General features: G+C 35.4%; 1 protein-coding gene across 1 annotated transcript in view; it reads left to right on the plus strand.

Annotated features, from left to right (window-relative positions):
• The window catches only part of nos1apa (nitric oxide synthase 1 (neuronal) adaptor protein a), a 109,034-nt gene that overhangs the window by 39,976 nt on the left and 49,874 nt on the right, over positions 1-19,184 (plus strand). The window lies entirely within an intron of this gene.

The following is a 19,184-nucleotide window of genomic DNA, read 5'->3' on the forward strand; positions in this document are numbered from 1 at the left end:
GATCAAATTATGTCTGAATGGATTCTTTTTGCATTATTATTATTATTATTATTTTAAATTGTTGATTTGAAGTACAGATCTGTGTCAGACGTTTCTCATTTTTTGCTGCTGTGTGAATGTAGCCAATGCGATTTTGCTGTTACTAATGTTTTGTTCTCAGTCTAATTCTCCATTTCATTCAACCTGTCCTTGATCCGTCAGATGCGTCCTCCTTAAAGACTAGTTTGGTATTTCTCCCCATGAGGAGACTTGCTGTGACTGGCTCTCAAATATGTCACACTTAATGTGCTACATATCAGATAATAATTATAAAAGAAGCCAAATAAAGACTCAAATGACACTCGTAGTCAGAGCGACTTACAGAATGTGACTTTCTGCTTTATAGGATTGTGAAAAAGGCTTCAGTTACTGACCAGAACAATTTAATAAATGAGACTGAGAGATTTAATTGCACTCTATTTCATTTAAGTAATTAGACAGTGGGAGGCACAATTAACACCAGATTAGTCTTTTGATTATGCAAATTAGGACAGCGAGTGTTTTGCAGATTGGAAAAATCAATGTACTACTCTATCTCATTGTATTGAACGCAGCCTTTAATATATTTTGGAGTTTCTCAAGGGGAATCAAAGTGAATTTTGCGGAGCAGATCAGTTTGCGTGCTGTTTGCCGACTGTGTCTGCCAAATCCTGGATCATGAGATGTTGTGGTTAAGAGTTGAAATCTCTGGATTAGTCGAAAGAAAGCAGCGGAACCCTTGTGGTGACTGTCATGTTGGGACTGCAAGGTCATTATTACCTTACAGCCATTTCATACACAGCCCACTTACTGTGTTCCTCTAAGCATTGCTGAGGAGGATGCAGGATCCAATTTACCAGTCGCTGACAGACTTAATGAAAAATGAGGGGACTACCACACTATGTCATCAGTATTAATCTTTACTTGCACTTACGCCCTGATGCTAAGCATCAGATTGATTTAGAGCTGGCAGGGAACAACTGCATTGTCACAAAAACATCTACCAGTGGTAACCACAGGACAGTCTTATAAGACTCAAAGTAGAAATGATCTGATGGCCGAGATGCAATCTTTTCCTTGTATCCACAATAGCAGCCACCTGCAGTATGAGTATTTTATCTAGGATTTGGTTGATCCGTGTGACTCAAGGGCATTCGGTGAAATGCGTTTGGGTTGGTTTGTCTGTAAAAGGCATAGAAGTACAGAGAATAAAGAAATCGTTTTGCACTGATTCTTTCATGAGTCTGTCTTTGGGTTGGGAACAATTTGAGAAATTATTGATGATTTTAAGTGGCGATGGAAGTAGGGGCTATTAATGAAAGAAGCATTTCTTTTAAGCTTTTATTAGCCACAAAGAATTTTGAGTTTTTGCATTTGTTTGAGAATGAAGATTAAGCTCTTTGGATATGTAGGTCATGAATATTTCCATTTAGAACTTTTTAGATAATTGTCATTTAAAAATTCATGAAATGCTCACCTTTAAAGATTCAGTAAAAAAAAAAAAAAAAAGCATATTCAATATTCAGATTTTCTTTGAATGTTTTTTATAGTGTGTGTGTGTGTGTGTGTGTGTGTGTGTGTGTGTCTTGGGTCAATACGATTTTTTTAATACATTTAATCAGGACACATTCAATTTAAAGTACTTAAAAAAAAACAACCTTTTGATCAATTTAATTGATATTTTATAATGTTGCAAAAGATTTTTATTGGTATGTTAAGAATGTTTTCTAAAGTATTTTGACACTGAAGGCTGAAGAAAAAAAAATCAGCTTTGCCATCACAAGTATGCACTACATTTTGAAATATATTAAAAAGAAGAAGAAAGAAAACTGTTATTTTAAGTTGTACTAATATTTCACAATTTTACTGTAGTTTTTATCAAATAAATGCAGCCTTACGGAGCATAATAAGAGACTACTTTCAAAAAGTAGTCCTTTACCCCAAATATTTTAACAGTAATTCTAATCTGGTCTATTGTATTTCACTTTAAAAATTCGCCTCTTCAGTTTCATTTGCTCAGTCAGAATTAAACGTTCCGTTGTACATCTGGGAATTGTAAGAAAGCCAGTGGTCTTGGCACACTGTTACACTAAATGCAAATGTTAAATTGCAGCTCCCATAAAATGCAAGCACACTGAAAAAAATGATTCATTGACTAGTTGAATTTACTAAAAAAAATTATGTTAATTGGATCCACATAATTGATTTTAGCTACATTTAAACAAATGCATTACGTTGAACTAAGTTCAACGTAATGCATTTGTTTAAATGTAGCTAAAATCAATTGTGTGGAACCACTTACGATAAAGTTTTTTAGTAAATTTCAATGATTTCAGTAAATTCATTGAATTTACTAAATGTTTTTATCGTAAGTGGTTCCACACAATTGATTTTAGCTATATTTAAACTAAGTTGAACTTAGTTCAGTCAATGAATCATTTTTTTCAGTGCACTGATATTGCGATATGTTTTTGATTGGTTCATTTTATGTTTACATTTTTATGCATTTGGCAAATGTTTTATCCTAACCAACTTGCATTGCAGTCGTTTTATCATGCTCATGTGTTCCACTGGAATCAAACTCATGACTTTGTTTTTAGCACAAGTCTATACTTTTTAAGCTACAAGAATTCCTATTCAACATGCTTTTTTATCAGACTTTTGTCATTTAGTATATACTGTACATATGCAGCAATCTTAATTGTATGTGTTTCCTAATTCTGAACTTTTTCAGTGATAAAACTGAGCTAAATTTTGTTTGCACATTTTTTTGTCAGTTTCAAAATCATATACTTTTTGCTGCTGCATTCATATAGTTTATACACTTTAGTAAAAAAAAAAAAAGTCTGCTTAATACTGAGCAGATGTTAAAAATCAGTCTTAAATATTTAGGCATGCAATAATTTTGTTCATCAACTCTTCATCTTTCCTGGATCACAGTGTTGGGATCGGTCCAAAGCAGTAGCCAATATCTACATCAGCACTGCTGAAAAAGCCCCAGAATGCTTCATCTCCCAGGCAACATATGAGCGCAGCGTCCCCATTCGAATATGAAAAGCTTTCTCGGTCGTCCTTGCTCAAGGGTATGTGTGTGAGCACGTGTGTGTTTGTTTCTGTTTGTTTGCGTGTTGAGGACACACAAACCATTAGTGTTTTTTTTTTTCTTTTTTCTTTTTATGAATACACTTCCATTAGTGCTGGAGTATCCACCGCAAGCAGCCGATAATACGTGACTCCATGATTAAAACCAACTCTATCATAATGGATACCATACTGGCATGTTTATGCAAGTTTTCCAGAATTGGCAGGCATGTGACTCCCAAATGCATCTCTCTCGTACTGCAGATCACTCGTACTCTCTCTTATTGTGTAAAAAATATGGTTTTGGGTGATGTTTGCCGGTGTAGATGTGATCCATATCCTCACATTCCCTTCACCAGTATCATTGGTGAAATAGTTCGCTAAGTCCCAGCAAGAGGCGGAATACATTACAGTATGTACTAGGCAAAAAGCACGTAATCTCAGGATGATGAATAATGAGTGGCTGGTTTTTGTACTTACTGGCTCTGATCAATGAGTTTATGAATCTACCGCATTGCAATGTACACCTAAACCATAGTGTGTGTGTGGCTGATTGCCATCTGAAAGAATAGACCAGCATGTGAATCAGACCACCCATCTCAATTATAAATTAGACTTTTATCTGATCAGAACAAGACAGGGACTACATTCACTGTTTGTATAGCAAACCCTGCAAGGCTGCATGGACAGCTGATTGCCCAATGGCAGGTTTTGATAATTCCTGGTGCATTAAAGAGTTGAATTAAAATGTGACTTTCAGCTTACCTTACTGCAGAATCACAGGACTTTATGTGATGTCAAGATTTGAGTCCTGTATGCATATCTTGAGAATGTTAGTCATCTGATGGAAATTTCATATTTTGATCTATGTACAATTTAACTAACCCTCAATATAGTTCAGGTCCCAATTCACATCAAACTTAAAACCATTGTTTGCTTCTGTATTGCCTGTCTAGTTGAAATCTTACTGTATATTTGGATGAAATGCTCCTTTAATATAAAAAGCCATAATTAGGCTACATCTCCAAGTCATTCTGACCAGTGTTCTTTTCTTTTCTTTTTTTCAGTTATATGCATTACCGTTCAAAAGGTTGTGGTCAGTAAGATTTTTTAAAATGTCTTATATGCTCTCCAAGGCTGCATTTATATGATCAAAAATGCATTAACTGTATTATTGTGAAATATTATTACAATATACACGTTTTTATAGTTTTCTATTTCAATATGTTTTAACTTGATTTATTCCTTCCTGTGATGACAAAGCTGGTTCAGCATCATTACTCCAGTCCTCAGTGGCACATGATCCTTCAGAAATCATTCTAATATGCTGATTTGGAAACATGTATTATTGTTATCAATGTTAAAAACAGTTGTTTTGCTCATTATTGTTGTAAAAAAAACCATTTTTTTTATTTTATTTAAGGATTCCCTGATGAATGGGAAGTTCAGAAAGCATTTTTTGTTTGTATTAGAAGTGTGTTGTACTATTATAAATGTCTACTGTCACTTTTAAACAATTTAATGTTTCAATTGAAACACACACTTGCCACAAATCCTGCCTCTGCATTCACACCCCATTAAGGCCTGCATTGGGCTCATGCTTTAAGGGAGCGTTTCAGGATGTAGACCACCAAAGTAGCTTAATCCTCATATTCTCTCTCTGTAGTGTCGGCTAAAACAGACTGAAAATTTAATTCTAAATGCCATCTCATGCCTTCATAATAACTATTTTATTAGCTTCTCATTCTCATGCTGTAGCCGTGGACTTTAATTGGGTGGGTGTTTGAGAAAACCTTGTGTAAGCCATACCTCTACTGTTCGACTGTTACAAAGCAGAGACTTATTAAAATTGAAATTCACAAAGACATGAATGTCTATTCCTTTAATGAGTGTTACTGTGGTGATGCAGTTTCACTTCATTGTTTGCTTAATTTAATGTCCCACACACATTAACCTGATTAAGCAATATTTCAATGTTTTTGTTCAGTTCCAAGTTCGCCAGTTATTAACATCTGTTATCTGTCAGACAGACGGTCGATTACACCTGGTACTGACACGCATCTCAAATGGTGAGCAAGCCGTCAAGTCTAACATTTATCAGGACGGATTTACATTTATGCTGCAAATTCTGTGATATTTGATATGTGCGTTTCAATTTACATGTATATTATGGGGTTTCAATTATTGGATCCGTTTGGACCCAGTTTACAGCCGTGCTTGTGATCTGATCACTGTGTAAACAAGGGCTCAGATAAGGAAATCTGATTGTATCATAAAGACTATTTGTTTGTGTATACCAATAGTTTGTGTGAGTCACTAGGGAAAGGGTGTGAAGACCATGATTAGTGGCAGTTTGATTTTAGTGTAAATGTAGTAATGAAGCAACAGTTCACGTCACACCCTTTGGTATGTGCTAGTGCATTTAATGTTATTTCCTTTTTAGTAACACGGTCTGCAAGCATATGGCATCACTGTTAAATGTTGTTCTGAGCACACCCTGATAACAGTTATATTAAACAAATTGTTTCCTACACATACAACCAATTAAACCTTTGATCACACTAGTCAGTCAATGCAACTGTAACTTTAGTTCAAAGAGAAACTATTTCCATAGTTTTTCTCCTTTATTTGCATTTTCTACTTTGCTGAAGTAGCAGCTTTTGCATTTTTAGTTTGATGCTATTATGTAAAAGTGTTTTCCACTTGTCTATACTAGTAACTACCATTCAAAAATGAGCAAGGACACATTCAATTGCTCAAAAGTGACAGTAAAGACGTTTATGCTACAAAAGATTTATTTATCAAATAAATGCTGTTCTTCCAAAGAATCCTGAAAAAATGTATCACAAAAATATTAAGCAACACCGCTCATAAGAGATGTTTCTTGAGCAGTAAATTAGCATATTAGAATGATTTCTGAAGGATCATGTGACACTGAAGACAGAGGAAAACTTGACAATTTAAAGGTATGCAAATCGATTATTGTACATCTTTAATTGAATTCTGTATCAATGTGCCAAGTTGCCATACTACTTGGCAACCGTTCCCAGTTATTTAAGCTAATGAAATAAATTACTTAGTAGAATTTTTTTAATTTATTTTGATTCTTTTTATTAAATTATTTATTCATTGAACATTTGGTTCATTAAGATCAATTAGCCAGGCATTGTCATGTTACAGTGATTCTTCCATGCTGTGCCCCCTTTAACCATGGTGAAATAATGCACAGCCTCGAGTGGCTTTTTGCTTTAATAGCCATCTTAGAAGAATTGTTGGTTTATGTATTACCTGTCACAATCATGAATTTTGTGTTACAAATAATTGCGATTAACAACTTCATTCTGTCAGTTCACTTAGAGTGTAAGCCTTTATTATACATATTTTTTTACTTGAAATTGTATATAATATTATAAAAAATAATAAAATAGGCCTATGTGATAAACTATAATGCTGTGTTAAAATAATATTTATTTATTCAATTATTTATAATATAATTTGATAGACTGAATATGAATGCAGTCTGAATAAACCCACAAACCTCATATTGTCAAATTGCGATTAGATTGAATAATTACGATCAGACGATTAATCAATAATTGTGACAGGCCTATTTATGTATTTGACATTTATGGCCAGATTTACTAAATAGGGCAAATTAGCGTGAGCACAATTCCAAAAAAGCACTGATGGTAGTAGAAAGTTAGGCGGATCATTTCCATAATGACCAATGCAATCTACCAAGAGCAGTGCAAATTAGCGTCTGGTTAAGACATGGTTTTTGGGTGTTAAATAATGCCGCAAATACCAGTAAATTGACTTGCGCAGACCTTAATAAATCACCTTGCATGATTCATTTAAATACTCTCCTCCCATAAATTTTGCAATTGAAAGGGAAACTCCTTAAATCTAGCCATTAGTCTGTTGTCGTGTTGTCATTTTTAACAGCTCTGTCTAGACTGACATCCAGTTTCCTGTTTTGGTAGTATAAGATGTGCCGATGTAAATGTGTACTCGCAGCAAGTGTACACAAAGTACAAAGTATCTGCAACCTGGCAGGAACTGTGGGTAGCTTTCTGTTTGAGTTCTGTACAGAGATGCATAACCCAGCATGAGCTGTTGAAGAGTCAGCAATGTACATTTCCCAAAAGCTTTCTTTTATTTAGTTCACTTTCCCCAGATTTCTTTTTTTCTAAATCCTGCTACCCTTTATCAGTTAAGTGTGCAAGAAAGATTGTAAGCACTTCTGGGAAATCTTTTCCATACTGACACAAGGGTCTGGTTGTCTGTGTCTTATTAAAGTTCTGACTTGTTTCCATCTAAAAGTTGATCATTTAATCATTTCCTTCAGTGATTCCTGCCTCTTCTCAAACTTTCTCTAACTAGAAAAGTGTAGATATTTTCCCCCCAAGTAACCTTTGTAACTGGGTTTTCTTATACTTTAATTATTATTTCATACGTAGGAATGATTCATATTTGATTGCTGCAATGATATGCATTCAGTTTTCTCAAAGATTTCAGTGAGTTGTCATTTTAGTAGTTCAATAAAAGACATGAATGTCAGAGTTTAGTTAGCTTTGGGTTAGCGTATTACATGTTCAGTCTATAGGCGCGTAGCGTTTCTTTACAAAGTGACTACTGGCCTGGCATGCATAATACAGCGTTTTTAGTTTTCGCGGATCTGTGTGAACTGGGATCGTTTTGACAATGTTGCTGTCTGTATGCGGAAGAAGAAGAAAAACGTAATGGAAAAACTTTGCCATTTTTAGTGCATCGTTGTACATTTTTTTTACCCTACATTTTTTTAATTTATGCAATTAACACATTTCGCTTGTCACAGAAGTACTGGGATAAAAGTTTATAGTCCTGGTATAAACACTGATGTCCACACTGTAAAAAATATTTTCATGATTTGTTATCACAACTTTTAATCTTTTGTCAAATCAACTTAGATAATTAATGTGGTTCAGATAACATATATTTTGAAGTTCTATTTATTAAACCATAATCTTTTGTCAAATCAACTTAGATAATGTTGTTCAGATAACATATATTTTGAGTTTCTATTTATTAAATCAATCTCTTTGTTGCATTAACTCAATTTTTTAATTTCAATGAACTCAAAATTTTAAGGCAACCAGGTAACTTACATTTTTAAGTTAAACCTTTAACTTAAAAATGTAAGTTACCTGGTTGCCTTAAAATTGAGTTCATTGAAATTAAAAAATTGAGTTAATGCAACAAAGAGATTGGTTTAATAAATAGAAACTCAAAATATATGTTATCTGAACAACATTATCTAAGTTGATTTGACAAAAGATTATGGTTTAATAAATAGAACTTCAAAATATATGTTATCTGAACCACATTAATTATCTAAGTTGTTTTGACAAAAGATTAAAAGTTAAGATAACAAATCATGAAAATATTTTTTTACAGTGCATGGACGCGATCAAAATAGAGCAAATCACCTTTTGAAAGTAACTTGACTCTTCAAACGACGATGTATCAATTAAATCGTTAATCCACCAGGTGGTGACAAATGACTGTTAAAAATTAAAATATGTATTTGTCATTGAATCATTCATTTCAGAGACATGTTCATGCTGATTCATCCAGTAATGAAACAATGTTTGAGTGAGTCATTGAATCATTCATTAAATGTTTTTTTTTTTTTTTTTTATAATTCAATTAAACTTTAGATTAAATTAATTAGATTAAAGATTAATTAGATTAACTTAGATTAAAGATTAATTAAACATTTTAAATAGACTGCAGCAATTAACATTTTGTCAGAACCTCTTGTAAATTACATGTTATTTTGTTTAGTTGTCTGTTTAGAATCATGGGAGAATCACAATCTCTGTTTGAAGCAAAAAAAATAAAATCGCGATTCTCTAGTTGTCTAGATTATTTTTTTCCAGTTGAACAGAAAGATTAAAAGCATTAGGTGATATTTTTAAAGACTTACTAGATGACAGCATTTATCAGTAAACCCGTTATTTTGATTGATTGAGTGTAAGTGTGAATATCTGCAAAAATACCGCAAGTATCATTTTGTGGCTGGTATGCTTTCTCACAGAAACGTAGTGAATAGCATTATTAGGTCTGAATTGCAGATGTCTCTTGTGGGATGACCTTGGTGCTCTTTAAAACTCTGAACTTATTCAGCAGACGTTTTCATCAGCAGAGTAGACAAGGGAAGGCCAACAGGAAAACTGCTGACACACTGGCTGATTGGAATTGATACTGGATGGCATAGTTTTTGCCAGGCAATGCTTCTCTCACCATTGACGCAAATGACCTGGCTTTAGCACTGCAACATACTGAGGAATGCTATTGCTAATAAAAGTTCAGTTTGATTTAAAGTCTTATACGATCCATTCCATATTGCTCTATTTTGGCATATTTATTATTCCTTACAAAGAAAGCTTGCTTTTTGGAAATGTCCTGCTAGCTAATCATGAAATGAAAGGCCTGAATTGCTGTTGTTGTTGTTTTCCTTCTGGAAAGTAACAGATGAATGCTATCAATTTATATGCCAGACAGATTGCGTATTTTTTTAGCGCTGTATCCGTGCTGCCATTTGCGTAAACCTCATTGCATGGCACATTTAGCTTGTAGCACTGCATCCGATATTCCATGAATACATAAAAGGTCCACCTCATTGGTCGTCTAAATGAGCCACCGGAGGGCATGGAGGGTGTGAGGTGTGTGGCTGATGAAGTATGTCGAGCACGTCGTCTGTTTGTGGGTGATTACTGTCAGAATGCTCTGAATGGCTGTAGATAAAGCAGAAGCGGAGGCAGATATGCCCTCAGAAAGACTTATTGCATAGACAGAGGGTTGTATGTTTTCCTCCTATTTAGTGTTAAACTCAATTACAGGAGGCTTGGAAAGTCGTAAGCTATAACTTTTTAGTGGAGGGCATCCCTGAGAACCCAGCATGCACCTCCAGAACATCTGTATGTGAAACTAGGCGGTTTAAAGACTAACCTAGAGGGATGCACATAAAACTTCCCAATATCCAACACCGTTTGATCCTTAGCCAACCTTGAAGTAGTTTAACAGAGCTGCTCGTACAGTACATGCAGTTGTCTGCATCATCTTCACTTTGGTGAAGGATACAGCATATTGAACTTTGGAAAAGCACCTTAAAGGTATAGTTCACGCAAAAATGTTAATTGTCTGAAGAGACTCATGTGAAATCATACATGAGAGAAGCCAGTCAGTTGAGTTTGTGGCAAAACCTTTTACAGTGCTTGCATATTGTTGTCTTTCAATGCATATGATAATTTATACTCGGAAAGTAGAACTGAAATGGCATTCATTACAAGATGATTTGTTAGAAGATTTCTAAAGCACCTGCAGATTATTTTTCCAGTCATGAATTTTGTCATTAAGGATTTCTTAAAAACACACAAAAATCGTCTCGTCTTGTTCTCGTGAACCCAATCCTCTCTCGTGTCGTGAGCTAAGTGTCTCATCACAGCCCTAGTATATAAGCAACTTTGTTTCATTTATCATGTGAATTCCTTTATACAGAAAGTCAGACGTTCTTGCCTACAATGAACCAGAATGCATTTGGAACATTCACAAATCATGCTCATCAGTTTTTAAAAACTTGCAGAGTTTGCAGAGCTCAAGTGCTGTTCTCATTACAGCAAAAGAGGGACAAACCCAATTTTTTTTTTATTCAAAATTATGGTGATTTTAATATTATTTATTTATTGATTGATTGATATTATCCAAACTCAAGCTTGACCCAACCATTAGAGTCCCTCCTTTTACTTTTCTTTTTATCTTGATCTTTGTTTTTACTGAGATGCTTGAAGTGGGGTGACAACATTTGTCTTAGGAAGGAGACAGTTGTGTGTGCTTGCAGATTTCCAAGAGCAGAGAGAGGTCTCATTAGATGTGTCAGTGGGAGCTCAGAGGAATAGACGGATGGCTCTTAATTATTGACCCGCTTGGCAGCTTACGACACTGAGATTTAGATTCTTCTCGCCTTTCTCTCTTTACTGCCCCGTCACTGTGTACCCGACACATCCATTCAGAGTCTGTCAAAGCTGCTGAAGGAAACAGACGTTATTACTGTACAAACTCACCTGTTACTCTTAAATAATAGACATTTAAGGGTGATTATATGTGTCTGTACTCTACAATGAACAGACCTCTTGATTAAAATCGGGTCAGTTCCATATTTTACATGCTATGTCCCGCTCCACAACAGAGGATCAGTCAGGTTGCCATTTGTTGTAATAATTGGTCTGTGTTTTAGTTTTTGTTTGATTTTAGCTGTCATTTTCATAAATGGAGTTACTGACAAAGATGGTTGTTGACAGGTTTGGTCAGTCGAAGGAATAAACGGCCTTCTTTTATTATTTTATTTTAAAATAACAAAGATAATACTGATTGAAACCCAAAGTATTATAAGTTTGAAATAATGATGATTAAAATATGATGAGAGAAAAGGAACATGGCAATATATTAACTTGCTAACACATCAGTTTGCAGATTATTGCTAGCTATTGTTTATTTCATTTTGAAATAATTATTGACTGGTCTTTGTCTATATTGCATTTTGGCAGGTTTTTTTATTTTATTAATATGGTAAATCTAAAGCTTTTTTGTCGAAAGAGAAGCTTAAAATAATGAACACTTATGTAGTTAATTCCTCATTAATATATAGTTTTTAAATACTGCATAAAGAACTACATCTGTTGCTTCCATCACAATATTGAGATGTTGCTGATGTCCGTCAGGTAAATTATCTAATATCTTATTAAAACAAACAATCTTTTGGAAATCTAATAAACCATTTTGAGTGTTTTTGTTCACCCACTGTGTTGGGGCACATGCAACACACGTCTCTGACCTGTCCTGATGTTCTATTGTGGCCGTGTGTGTGTGTGTGTGTGTGTGTGTGTGTGTGTGTGTGTGTGTGTGCCAATGGCACTTCAGTTTTGTTGGATGCAGAAGGGCTATAGCAAAGAAAATAGCAATCAATAGGCATTTTATTTATTATCTTTCAATGATCATAATTATAGCTGCATTAATGATGGCAATAGTTTTAATAGGAAAAAATATGCAATAAAAGGGCTTTTTCTTCTCCCCATGTTCAAGTTATAGGGATAGCAGAGAGAGAACAGGAAATGTTGACAAGAGTAGAGGGGATCGGGTTCAGGAAATGACGCAAGTCGGACCGGAACTCCCGTTGCTAGCATGGTAATGTTTTGGAACTCGCACTAACTGCTAAGAAAAAAAAAAGAAAAAAAACATTAAGTCAGCTAATGTTGTGTGCTGAAAAGGCTTTTGTCATTGTTATGCTTTCCTAATGAAAAGTTTAAATGGCTGTGTCAGCTTAAGACCTCTTTCCCTCCTTCACTGTCAAGAACGTCTTTCTCCCTTTCGTTGTTTTACTTTCTCCCATGTCTTTGTAGAACAGCCAAGTCAGAAAAGTCAGTCTAGGCTTAAGTTCTCTCATCTGTTTGACAGCACTATTAAATAGCACAGTTAGAAAATAAATGTGATGTTTGCCTGTAGTACATTTGTGAGCTATTGTTTAAAGAAACATTATGTATTTAAATATAGAGTTTGTTAGTTCTTAAGTTGATTGGATTTCAGGAGAGATGGTGCATTCCTCATTTTTTCAAATGCCAACAATATGCTGAGATTTAACATAAGCCATAACTTGCAGCTTCTTCCAGATATCTACATTTCTTGCGTTTTTTTCCTGTCACTACCATTTTATTTCCCTGTTCATATCTTTTATTTACAAATGTATAACAGAGGATTACTACATAATCCATTCCAAGCATGATGGGACCCCACAGTTCCAGATTCGGCTCAGGTTTGTGTTATTTGAGGGTGTCGTTGGGTTTGAGCTTGTAATTAAATAAAATTACATTTTTTATTCTAAATACACTCCGGTTCAAAAGTTTGGGGCCAGTATGATCCTTTAAATGTTTTTAAAGGACTCTCTTAGACCCTGTTTAGACCTGGTATTAAGATACTTTATGGTCAGTCAGATCACAAGTGGACGACGCTCCATACAGGTGTAAACAAGGTCTAAAACATTTTGAGCTTGTCCATTTTCAACCACTTCCAGAAGTAGTCTAAAACGCATTCGTCCAGATTGCTTTCGTCGCGTAAACGCTCATGTAGTCAAATAGCCACAAAAGGCCACATACTCTAGGCCCACCGACCTAATGCGTAACATTATTGGAAGCACGCTAGCCAGACAGGACTGGAGACCCAAGTTTGGTTTGTAGATGAAAAACATACCAAGCACAGTGTTCTCTCACCATTCCTGATTTCTAACACACACTCACAGCGTTCCACGTGGTCTTGCGGCTGTCAGAGCAGAAACGAAAGTTACATTTTACAAGGTTATTATGTCCATTTAGATCAAAAGATCTGAAAAAACACATACATTTACATAGACCCTCCCCTCAAAGAAATCAGGACAGAAGTGGTTGAAAGTGGACAAACGAGAGATTAAAACACCAGGTGTAAACGGGTATGTGTCTGCCTCGTTTACTTCCGATCAACTTCCTACTTCCGTGATCCGATCGACCAAAACACCATATTAACACCATTAATACCAGGTGTAAACAGGGCCTTATACTCACCAAGGCTGCATTAATTTGATCAAAAATACATTACAAATATTCTATTATGTACAGTAGAATTATTGCTAAATATATTGATTTTAAAGAACTTTTCTATTTTTTTTTCTAATTTAAGCTGAATTGAGCGTAATTACTCCAGTCTTCAGTGTCACATGATCCTTCAGAAATCCTTCTAATATGCTGATTTGCTGCTCAAGTAATATTTCTTCTTCTTTATTATTATTATTATTATTATTATTATTATTATTATCAATGTTGAAAACACTTGTGCAGCTTAATTTTTTTGGGATGCATATTCATTCTTTGATCAATAGAGAGTTCAAAATAACAGCATTAATTTGAGATATCAGTCTTTTGTAACATTATAAAGGTCTTTACTGTCACTCTTGTTTACTGTCACATCAATTGAATGCATTCTTACTGATTAAAAGTATTACTTTCTTTTGTAAAAAAATCTTACTGGCCCTTTTTTTTTTTTTTTTTTTTTTTACATAACTCATTTTCCACACCCGCACTCAGATCTGTGAATATCACTTATCACTGCATCTCTTTTGGCCTGTGCTGTCATTTTACATCACAGGGTTTTGCTTACATGTCAAGTTTGAGCTTCAGCTTAGCCTAATGTCTGTGTAGAGTATATCTTTGCCTAGAAACAGTTTGTCAAATGTAAATGTGGTACATTTTTGTGGTGTGGATTGGACAGGACTTTTTGACACATGAATATTCATTTTCAATATTTTCATACCACATAGTACATAAAGGAATAATTCAAGCGACGCTGCATGTTGAGCTATTAGTTTTCTAATCTACTACAATCATGACAAAGTGAGCAATTTTACATTCATGAGCTCCTTTTGTGCAATCATAGGAATTAGGTAGTAGACCCAACATGCACTTTGTATTTGCATGAACGTGGTAACATTTCACTTAGAGATACTTTAATAGCAATTGTGTATCCCTGAAGAAATTATCAATTTGGATGACATGTAATTTTGTGTGTTTAAAGTCACAGTACAAATTGTGTTAGGTCAGCGTGTGGCAAAAGGACACACAGCTTGTGGTTGTGAAAAATGAAATGATGCAAATGAAATGCAAATATTGTATGGAAATTAAAGCGGCAGCCAATAAGCTTCAGGAGAAGGTGCTTAGAAGTGTTTGTTCTTTGCAAAGCCTTTTAGCAACGCAGTTGTTTCTTATGCAACTACTGCTGATGGTAATGGTATAAATGTGCAGTTAAAAATCCTGTTTGTCTGTGTGTCCTCAGCAAATGCAAAACCGCATGAAAGCCTAATCAAAACACATTAATCATCTTCACTGAAATTTGCCGCTTGAACTTGACAACATGCCCATGAAATCCCCTGACTCATTGGATGAGGCAGCTGACATGTCAGGACAATATTTATTTTTATCTGGCAGACATGAAGCTGTAAACGATTGGGGTCCAGTGGCCCTCTTGAATCTCGGCATTTGGTTTTTAAAACATTTTGAGCTAGTTGAGTACATGGATGGAAAAACAGTCGCATCCTAAATCATTTACATGAAGATAACACTTGAGTTTGACTATATAATTTGAGTGTAGTTAAGTGATTACAATGATTTTGCTATACAGAAGCCTGCTAAACAAGGAACAGCAACCCCAGGAGGCACTTGACAGTGTGTGATTGCAAGCTGAAGAGACTGAATAATGTGTGTATATGGGACTCTCTTGGGATGATGGGACTGGGGCCGTGTCAGCTCTAAAGGTGTGCTGTTGCCCCCCTACTGAAGAGCAATGGTGACATTTGTGTGCCTTTATTGTCGCCAAGAGCACAAACTTGGCACCAGGAGCAGGGAGAACTGGCCTGCTGTTATTAACAGGAATATAATAAGAGACATCAATAATTCAGATCTCTCATTTGTTGTAAAGTGCAGAGAAAGTCATGGCTCATCCATACTGTCCTCATGACTGCACTTCATGTGCCTGTGTAAAAAACACATTAAAAAAATTCACCAGAGGGGCAGTGGAGTTTGGAAATTGTTATAAAGCTAAGTTATGACTTCAGTACATGCCGAATGGAAAAACATTATGAAGAATTGCTCTTGTAATTACACATACACATACGTGTCACATATGTTAATAAAGTTAGCCTGTTGTTGATGGTTGTCAGGGCATTCCTAGGGTATTTTGGTTGGTTACATAGGTGTTTTAGGTGGTTGCTCTGATGATGTTGTGGCTAACTGCAATGGTGTATCTAGAAGGTGTTGTGAATGGTTGCTAGGGTTGGTTGTGTTATTGCTAAGGTGTTCTGGTTGGTTCTATGGTTGCCTGTGTGCTCTGGTAGCCTGGCTAACGTCAGACCTCGTCTCATTGAGACGTGGTCTGGGAACCACATTTTCATTTTCTCGTATTTGAGGCGTGGTTTACGAATGCCCAGAGCCGTTTATTGGGCGCTACGAATGTCTATCAAATGCGCCTGTACGTAGCTCATAGCCAATCGTTTCAATTATACCAGATGACGTATGTAGAGCGGCAGAAATTCGACGAGGAAGAAGACGAAATAAACTTGCGTTCTAAACTACTTAGAACACTATCTAAGGCTGCATCGAAAGGTAACTTCGTGTCTGATGCCATGTTGGACCCATAGATATAAACAAACTGCTTCGGTGTGTCGCATAGACGTACGTCGTCATCGTCTTGCTGCTCCCTCCCCGTTCTGTGATTGGTTTTCTTTTTGAAGGGAAAATCTGGTCCATGGTATCCAGGCTGCATAGCAGCGTGAATAAAATCGCGCTGCGCGCAAGGCAGCATGGGGAAACCCAGGCTAGTGCTCTGGGTGGCTTCTATAGCATTGCATGATGGTTTGTGTTCTGGCCCAAGCCAAAACAGCCCACCCCAAGCCTGTGATATTCTGGTTCTTCTAATATTACTTTGATCCACTTTTCAATTCACATCTATTGTTTTTGTTTGTTTTTGTCATCCAGTAATTTGAGGTATCATTCATGTCTGTAGCATAAACTGTGCAGGACGAGTTACATGGAAAAGTTTAATATCCGCCACCATATGTTCATTTTTAACGTTATCATTATCGGCATGATAAGAAAATGTGGTTGATGTCTTAAAGCAGATAAATAATGTATTATTTCCTTCAGCTGAGACACTTCAGAAGCACACTTTTTTTCCATGATGTTTTTGAATTGCTTTAAATATGATTGAAATCACTTCAAAAAGGGAAATACAGTTAAATGCAACATGCAAGTCTGTCATATAGGCTACATAAAATTATAATGAGAACATCATTATAATTGTGTGCTTGGGACATGGATTTAATGGTGAGACTAAATTTAATGTTTATGTAATTAGGCTCTCAAAAATTATATAATTTTTTTATTTTATTTAGATTTATCGGCCAATATATCGGTTATCAGCCTTCAAATACTGTATAAGGAATTATCAGTATATTTAATAAGTTTAATATTTAATATAGTTAATAATAGTGATGCCCACCTTACAGAACTAATAATGTGCAAACGTACAATGTCCTACATATGACTCATTTTTTAGCTAAGCCAGGTATCCCCAAAAGTCATAGTACTTTGTCACTATTGATTTTTCATTGAATCAGGATGAATACTTTGAGATTTGAATGCTAATGGGCCATCTCTCTAGCCTTTTCTGCCTGTTAAATATGTGTGCTTTCCTCTAATATAGAAATGACATTACTTAGTCATTGGCGTCAGAGATGAGCAAAGCGGCACTTACCTTCTAGTATAATATGCTCATTATATTCTTAAAATATGTCTTAAGCAGAACAACCCGTTAAATAAGGCTACAGGTTGTGTAGTAAAATCACTCTCTTTCTATTTTGATGAGCGAAGTAGTGTGTGTTACATATACTCATCAGATATTCCAGCTCCTCATTTTGCTTTCAGACTTGATAAATTAAAGTGGCTGGGGGAAAAAAAGCTCTTAAACAGCATGTGTCATCTGTGCAAATCGCTGATGCAGCATGTTTCCCTGAAGTGTCAACAGCAAAGAGAATTCAATTAATGATCGGAGTTTCTCTTCTCCCATCTGTCTAGGACTGTGCGTCAGAATATATCCTTGAGTGGACTGCTGGGTTAATATAGTTCAGATAATCGTTGTCTAGCACATCTCTCTTACAGGGTTTATTCGATCCCTTAGAGTCACTGCAAGTATCTGCAAGCTCTGACAAGTAACATGCTGTCATTCTCAGTAGTGTGTGTGTTTTGGATCCATATCAAGTCTGCAATGGTCCAAATGAAGACTAAAGCGATAATAAATAAATATGTCCCAAGCTAATTCAACAATGATACCTCGGGATTCATATCATGGCTGATATTTTCGCAGATAATTGGCAAATTTATATTAATATCAATAATCATGAAATCACAACCGATAATTGTAATAAATTTTGATTATATATTTACCATATATTTTCTGTGTGTAGTTTTCCTGCAGTATAGTGTTTGTTTGTTTTTTAGCCATGTTAGCATGCAATACTCTCTATAGTATAGTGTTTAGGGTAATTTTAATCGAGATGAGTAACTAACTACATTTTCCATATTCTATTTATTTTTCATTAAGTAATAAGCAAAACGCTACGAACAAACATCTGTATATGTGTTTATTTGTGGGACTTAAGGACCCTTCTCACACATTCTTTGTCTGCAGAACTATTTACACAAGTGTCCAGTGGATGTTTTTGTCACACATCTGTGTTTTTTATCATCTGGATGAGAAGTGGTTTTAAAGATGGTGTAAAGTTTAAAACTAAACACATTCTTTTGCTAAAGGTACTTTGGTAATTAAAGTAAAATACATCATTTATATAATCCATTTCAGATATTTAAAAATACCAGACAGGACAGGGTATTTATAATGTACACACAGAAGTGGACACACTTTTTCTGCCCGGCTGCTTTACAGATATTGCACGATACGCTGCATGACCTTCCAATCTGTGTGATGTTTTTGCAGGTTCCTATGATTCCAATATTTAATTTTTTTCATTCCCAGCCCTAATTCTTTGGTCATTTTGACTATATAAGGTGTTTTTTTTTTTTCATTAGATAGTTCCCTGAGACTCCTCATTCTATCAACTTTCTTTCAAACCCACAGTGTGATGATTTAAGTGCCGTTTAGGCATATCTGCTTCCTGCTGCCATTTATTCACTCTGACAAACCCGCAAAGCAATCTGAGATTGTGCGTGCGTGTGTGCGTGCATGCGTGCATGCGCCTACTTGACTATATTTTGGGGACAAATTTGTACCCACAAGTGACCAAGACCTCCCTCATTTGTTAATCTGGAAAGAAAAAAGTTTTCTGTGATGGTATAGTTGAGGGTTAGTGTAAGGGGATAGAATATACAGTTTGTACAGTACAAAAACCATTACGTGTCAGTGTTTCTCCCTTGTCTGTACAGGTTTATTCAATGAATAGCAAAATACAAGGT

This window comes from Squalius cephalus (genome assembly GCF_949319135.1).
Source record: "Squalius cephalus genome assembly, chromosome: 10".
Taxonomy (NCBI): domain Eukaryota; kingdom Metazoa; phylum Chordata; class Actinopteri; order Cypriniformes; family Leuciscidae; genus Squalius; species Squalius cephalus.